General features: G+C 40.2%; 1 long non-coding RNA gene across 1 annotated transcript; it reads right to left on the bottom strand.

The window, feature by feature from the left end:
- Positions 1 to 467: 467 nt before the first annotated feature.
- On the bottom strand, positions 468 to 5529 carry LOC116880122. The gene is made up of 3 exons (XR_004385165.1): positions 5396 to 5529; positions 2888 to 3051; positions 468 to 539 (listed from the first exon to the last, which is right to left on the bottom strand). It is a non-coding gene; the product is annotated as an uncharacterized LOC116880122 (long non-coding RNA).
- Between the last annotated feature and the right edge of the window lie 1188 nt (positions 5530 to 6717).

The following is a 6717-nucleotide window of genomic DNA, read 5'->3' as shown; positions in this document are numbered from 1 at the left end:
ATTAACCTTTATCTTACCAAAAAAGGCATTAAAAATAAGAAGAGTTGACAGTCCACAGAGATGTTTTTATTGCTGTGTAATAGTAGTGAATCCCCAGAATGCTGTGATAAGCCCGTGAACCTTAACGTGAGCTCATAAATGGTCCAAATCCTCTCTCTGGGCTAGCACCCTGCCATCTGAGACTATGCTGTAAATATGATCGGCTGATAAAAAGCCCAGCTACCATGGGCCATTTTAAAGATTATGAACCATTTAAACACACACACACACACACACACACACACACACACATCACCTCTTGCCTCTTAAATGTTAAGTGGCAAGATACTCTGGTTTTAATCCCAAAGTTTCCTGCAATAATCATGTAAGTAGCAAGCAGCAGAGGTCCACATACCTCCCAGCTGACTCAGAAGGAAGGGTTCCACATTCCTTAATTAGAAGCATCAGAAAAGCAGCTCTTCCTGCAGTTTCCCTTTTCAGCGAGCTACTCATGGGCTCCACACACCCCCACAGGTTCCCACAGAGGAGTTCCATCAAGCCTGGAAACAGACACAATGTCATTTATTTAATGCACTTTAACAATTTGCTTTGTTCCCTTTTGTCCTGTTTTATTCTCTGGTACTCTATTCTATTGTATTCTAATTTTTGCAGATCGATGATGTCCATGATAACACGATGCATTTTCTTCTTTGTCTCCAGACTTCTACAGACACCCTGTGTATACGGAGATCACAGTTGGGAGCAGAACAAATGAACACTTCACCAACTTCAAAATACAATTCTCTCGGTTATTAATAGTCAAGAGATTCAAAGTACTGGGCCAGAAGTTTCTTTTTTAGTACCAATGACTTAAATTAACTTTCTGACTTGTATTAAAGTTCTCTGGCAGAACTCATGAGGAAGATTTCCAAACAAGATTACATGTTTTCCGATGCGATGTATTTGATCATCTTTGAAAAGGCAGGGGCAACACTACTGCCATCTTAATTGAAATGTCAAATTCCTGGGAAACATTCTCCTTGTAAACATTGGATTTAATTGTTGTAACAATTACTTACTTTGAACTTTAGAGGTTTTGAAGAAATGTAAAATAATCCTTAGCAGGGGCGCCTGGGTGGCTCAGTGGGTTAAAGCCTCTGCTTTTGGCTCAGGTCATGATTCCAGGGTCCTGGGATCGAGTCCCGCATCGGGCTTTCTGCTCAGTGGGGAGCCTGCTTCCCTTCCTCTCTCTCTCTCTCTCTCTGCCTGCATCTCTGCCTACTCGTGATCTCTGTCAAATAAATTAATAAAATCTTAAAAAAAAAATTATAATCCTAAACAGGTGAATGACAGATTTGACGGGTACTTAAAAAATACTATTTGGGAAACACGGTTTTTGCCCTTTGAGGGATCTTAAAAATCTGTTCTATGAGGCATTATTCCATTTTTTTCCTTTCAGTCTTCTCTTCCTTAAACTATGTCTTTTCAAAGAATGCGTCTCCTCTTTGACCACGAGGTTGAGAGATTTATATTTGCTTTTTAGTTAAGGACCTTAAGTGTAAGTAGGGAATAGAAAAGCCAATAGTCTTACCCCAAGAGAAAGCAAATGTTTGCCTCAGTGGCAAACCTGCCTTCTTGGGGGTCTAAGAGAGAACCAAGAAGCCCCACTTAGGAATTCTGTTTCTTCTGAAGACATCTTCTGGCATTTGAGAACATCTGATGTTGTTTAGTGGGATAGACCAACCACTGACAGGTTCTTTTAAGAACAAAAAGCCTTTCCTTCTGGCCCCAGAGTGTAATGTGTACTTGTAACACTTACACGATAATTACGATGAAAAATATATTTTAAAATTAATGTAGTTTAACAAATATGTCAAGGGGAATCCAGAGCCAAGGGCACTGGCTTAAATTAAATTGATTTAATGGCCTTCTGGCATTCTTGGGTCATGTAAAATCTTGGTTGGACCTTATTCCTGACTCAGTTTCTCTACCCCCTTCTTATATCAGAAGACACTATGAGGGACATAAAAGGGCCCTGTGATGATGATACTGTCTTTTTGGAGACCTGAATATGTCATGTATATTTTTTCTTGAAAATAAAGTTTATAGGGGTACCTGGGTAGCCCAGTCAGTTGAACATCCTACTCTTGATTTTGGATCTGGGCCATGATATCTGGGCCATGGGATCATGACCTCTCCCTCCCCCCGTTTGTGCACTCTCTCTCTCTAAAATAATCTTTTTTTAAGAAAAAAATTTTTTTTTTAAAGATGATTTATAGGGACACCCGGCTGACTCGGTCAAAGGAAAAATTGACTCTTGATCTCTAGGTTGTGAGTTTGAGCCCCATACTAGGTGGAGATTACCTAAAAATAAAATCTTTAAAAAAAAAATGGGGAAAAAAGTTTATAAAAACAGTACATTGTAAAACAGGATCACGAACTCAAGAAGCTGAGTCTTCTTTCACTTCCAAAGAAATCAAGATTGAAATAAAATTTTGTATTAATATTTGGAGGATAATATTCATATCAAAATAAGAATTTTGCTTGTGAAAAAAAGATATCTGCACTCACTCTAAAACATTCTGTCTCCTCCCATTTCTGTACATTAGAAAACCATTTCCACCCTCCTCTTTACTTTTCCAGGTTATTAAAGATTTTATGCCTTTTTTAGTATATTTAGTATGTTTCCAAGTATGCAGCAAAACACTGTAAATATATCAGAGAAACACTGGAATTTTAACTGGTAACAATTCCAAGCTTCTATTTTGAATGCAGGCACAACCACCACGTACAAGATATCCCACCATATTCTGTTTACAGGGAAGCCAGGGCAATGTACCACCTGGAATTGGTTGGACCAAAATAATCTTAGCAAACTGTGTGATGGTTTGGGTACAGTCACTGCTACCTCATCATCTCACTGGGCCCACTGCTGGTGCCACCGTCTGTTAGATAGTGACCTTCAAGGCCTCCTGGCCTTGTTGATATTTCTTGGCCTATCAGGAGATCATTAGCTGGAGTATTTCCTTAGTCATAGAGACTGGCTGTTTGTTGGGACGTTCTCAGTAGGAACTACAGTTGAAGATAACAGAATGGTTATTTAAACATGAATGTGAAAAACAAAACAACACCTCTTTCTTCTTGGGGGCTTAAGATCGTTTCTGTTATTTTCTGATTCTTAGACTTTTAGTTCCTTCTAAGAGCAGAGATCTGATTTAAAAAAAAAATCTTTCCTATGACATTTGAATGTTTAAGTCTTTTGAAAATATTTATATTTTCCCACCAGCTTATAACACTTAATATCTTCTATAGTTACAAAGATTAGGAAAATAAGAGAAAGATAGAGAGTTGGCAAACAAGTGTGTAATAATCTGGCAAGGAAATTCTTGAGCAAGAATATATGGGTTTGAGTTTATTGGAACATTTGAAAGCAATTAAAATGGTTTTTTTTCCCCCTCAGACTTATTTTTGTCCTTTTTACTTTAAGCACACAGAGGCATACAACTGCAAAATAACATCAAAAGTATAAATGAATCCAGGAACCTACTGCCAGGGGTCTTTGTAGAATATTAGGTAGAATGTCTATCATCTATGCTCAGGCTTATTGGAGGGGTCAGGACCAGCCCTTTAAGAAAAACTGATCAGCTCCTCAATATTCAAATTTATATTTTTTGACCTGATACAGAATGTCCTGCATAGTGTTAAAAATACCATCTTCCATGGGGCGCCGGGGTAGCTCAATCGTTAAGCATCTGCCTTCGGCTCAGGTCCTGATCCCAGAGTCCTGGGATTGAGCCCCACACTGGGCTTTCTGTTCAGGGGGAAGCCTGCTTCTCCCTCTCACACTCCCCCTGCTTGTGTTCCCTCTCTCATTGTGTCTCTCCCTGTCAAATAATAAATAAAATCTTTAAAAAAAAGAAAATACCATCTTCCAAACTGTGAGGTTAGATATGACAGTGAGCTCCATGATTAAACTACATATAAATGTGTGTTGAACACGTGTAAATAGAACACAGTAGTAGCCACAGTAGATGAATTAGAATCATTCAGGATAACTCCACGATTAATTAAAAGAGTATCACTAGGTCTAGTTACGTGCCTTATTTTACAATATAAGCATACTCAAACTTCACAATATCTCCTAGGAAAGATTACAGGGTACACTCTTAGTATGCTGTGGACAATTCTTTAAAAATGCTTCTTTATTTTTATGATTAGAAACCTTATTGTTCATTGTAGTTTTTTTGGTTTTGTTTTTTGGTGTTTGGTGTTTTGTTTTGTTTTGTTTTGTTTTGTTTTGTTTTGTGAAAGAGAGAGAAAGAGAATCTTAAGCATTTCTGTGCTGAGCGTTGACCCTGACTCGGGGCTTGATCTCATGACCCTAAGATTGTGACTTGAGTCAAAATCAAGAGTTAGAAGCCCAACCAACTGAGCCACCCCTGTTCTTTGTAGAAAATTTTAAAAACTGCAGAAAACGTGCCTAAAGTTAACACACAACACTCACATAACACATAACAGCCATGGTTCCTATGTTGGTGTGTTTCCGTGCAGTTTTTTATAAAAATGGCCCAGCTTTTCTTCATTTGATCATTCACAGTGATGATTCCTCTCAGGTGTTAAAATAATGTCAGATTCTTAAATCACGTCTTGTTTTCTTTCTCTTTTAAAATCTACAAAATATGAATGCTGTACGCCCATCCTGGTCACCCATTCACTCCCCCCATCCCCAACTCCTCCTGGTCAGGCAGGATCGTACAGAATATCTCTGAAAAGTGAAACAGGAAAAAAAAGGAAAAAGTACAGTTTGAGCTTCCCTTCCAAAATGATGACAGGTGCTTCTGGCTTGTATAAATGTTGCAAGATTTGTAATTTGATATGTAGCAAGAGAATCCACTGTGGGGCGTCTCTCTTTTTTGTCTTTCTCTCCTTTAATCGGAGGGCCTGTCTGGCTTGGAGAACCAGGCAGGGACCCAGGTAGGGATGAGCCCAACAACCCGAGCAGGGCCCACTCCTGAAACCCGAGTTGTAACAGAATCAGTCCTGACCTAACACCGCCAACTCCAGCGACAAAAAGTTTGATTGTGCAATTTTCTCAGTAAGATGACCTGAGGCTGGTCCCGTGTTTGCTTTACATTCTAGAAAATGTTTTTAATGGGTTTGGGATTCTTCCGCACTAAGCACTTTTTTGCTCATTAACATGGCTTGGCGTGTTGTGCCTTATTATGAAGTTGTATTTGAGAGCCTTGTGGTGAAAGTCGGGATTTTTCTCTTCCTCCTCTTTTTTTTTTCCCCCTCCTGCCTTAAAAACAAGATAAGCCTGTATGCAAATAGAGTCCACAGTGACCACAGTCCTAGTCTCAGCTTTATTTATCATATCACAGAGCCTTCCTTCCCCCATTATGCTCTATTTGCATACCTTTAACATTAGAAACATTTATTCCAGTAATGAGTCATTTGGGACATCTTCTGGGTCTATAGCTCGGAAGCTGTATTCAACAGCATGGACGACGCGGGAAGAATGGGTATCTTCTGTATGAAAACCTCAGGATTGTTTACGGGCAGAGGGAGACCGAGAGGAAGAGAGGTTTCATTTGGCTTTTGGGTTTTTTTTTTTTCCTTCTTCCTTTGCCTAATTCAAAGATGGAAATGTGCTCGAGTGAATTAAAGATAATATTAGAAATACATTCAGTTACATACTTCCTATATTCAGAACTATTCTGTGCGAATGAAAATGTCGTTCTGGAAAGAGGGGAATAGAAGACTTCTCTTTTTGAGGCCGGTGTAACTACTCTAAGCAGAGGAATAACTTTATACTGTAAATATCCCCACTCCAGACATAATTGACACACAACATTGTGTCAGTTGAAGGTGTACAACCTGTTGATTTGATACATTATATTTTGAAATACTTCTCAAATGGGGGAAAAAAAAAAAAAAAGGAAAGACAGAGAGAGAGAGAGAGAGACAGAGACAACCCCAATGCTTTTCTCAGAAAGAACAGGAAGCCAGAAGGAGGAAGTATGTGACAGTTTATTTTTCAAGGAGCCTGCATTATCAAGTGAATGAAATCCCTCTGGAAGCTATAAAAATGAAAATTGGAAGGTGGCTGTATTCAGGTAGCACAAAAGGCTTCTCAATATTTAGAACCTTTTTTTTAAAGCGAAGTTACTAATGAAAGCCAATTATTGCGCTTTTCCAAAAGGAAACACTGAGTCATTCATGAAATGATCTAAGATTTCGAAACTTGCTTACACCATTTTTTTTCTCTCTCTCTCCTCCTTTCCTACCTGTGCCAAAAGCAGGCTCAGAAAAGCCAACCAGTAACCGTGGCCTAACTCCAGGGAGCCGGCCAAAGGAGCTGAAGAAGGGACTAATTTAACAAAGACTCCGATGCCCCAGAGGGTGACTGTCTCACCAGAAAGGCAGGCGAGAAAGTGGCGGCGTGCAGCCCGAGGCCAGAGCGCCCGAGGGGCCTCTGTCCCCCGCCCCGGCTGGGGGGAGGGCTGGGGGGAGGCTGTGATTAACCAGTTCTAGCACAGCAGCTCTTTGCCCATACCCCTGGCCTGCCTCCAAGTTTCATGCGCAACAACAAGTGGGCGTGGGCCCACAGATAGGCCGGCCCGTGATCCAGGGAGGCATTACATATTTATGGCCAGAGACCTACAGAATGGGGCCGGACCCGGGATCCGGAGGAGAATGCGTTGGGCGAGGAAACGGCCGCTTCTTGATCCGTTTATC

Source organism: Lontra canadensis, unplaced genomic scaffold, assembly GCF_010015895.1.
Source record: "Lontra canadensis isolate GAN:19392208 unplaced genomic scaffold, GSC_riverotter_1.0 scaffold65, whole genome shotgun sequence".
NCBI lineage: Eukaryota > Metazoa > Chordata > Mammalia > Carnivora > Mustelidae > Lontra > Lontra canadensis.
Note: the sequence above shows the minus strand (reverse complement) of the source record. Positions and strands in the feature narration are given on the sequence as shown.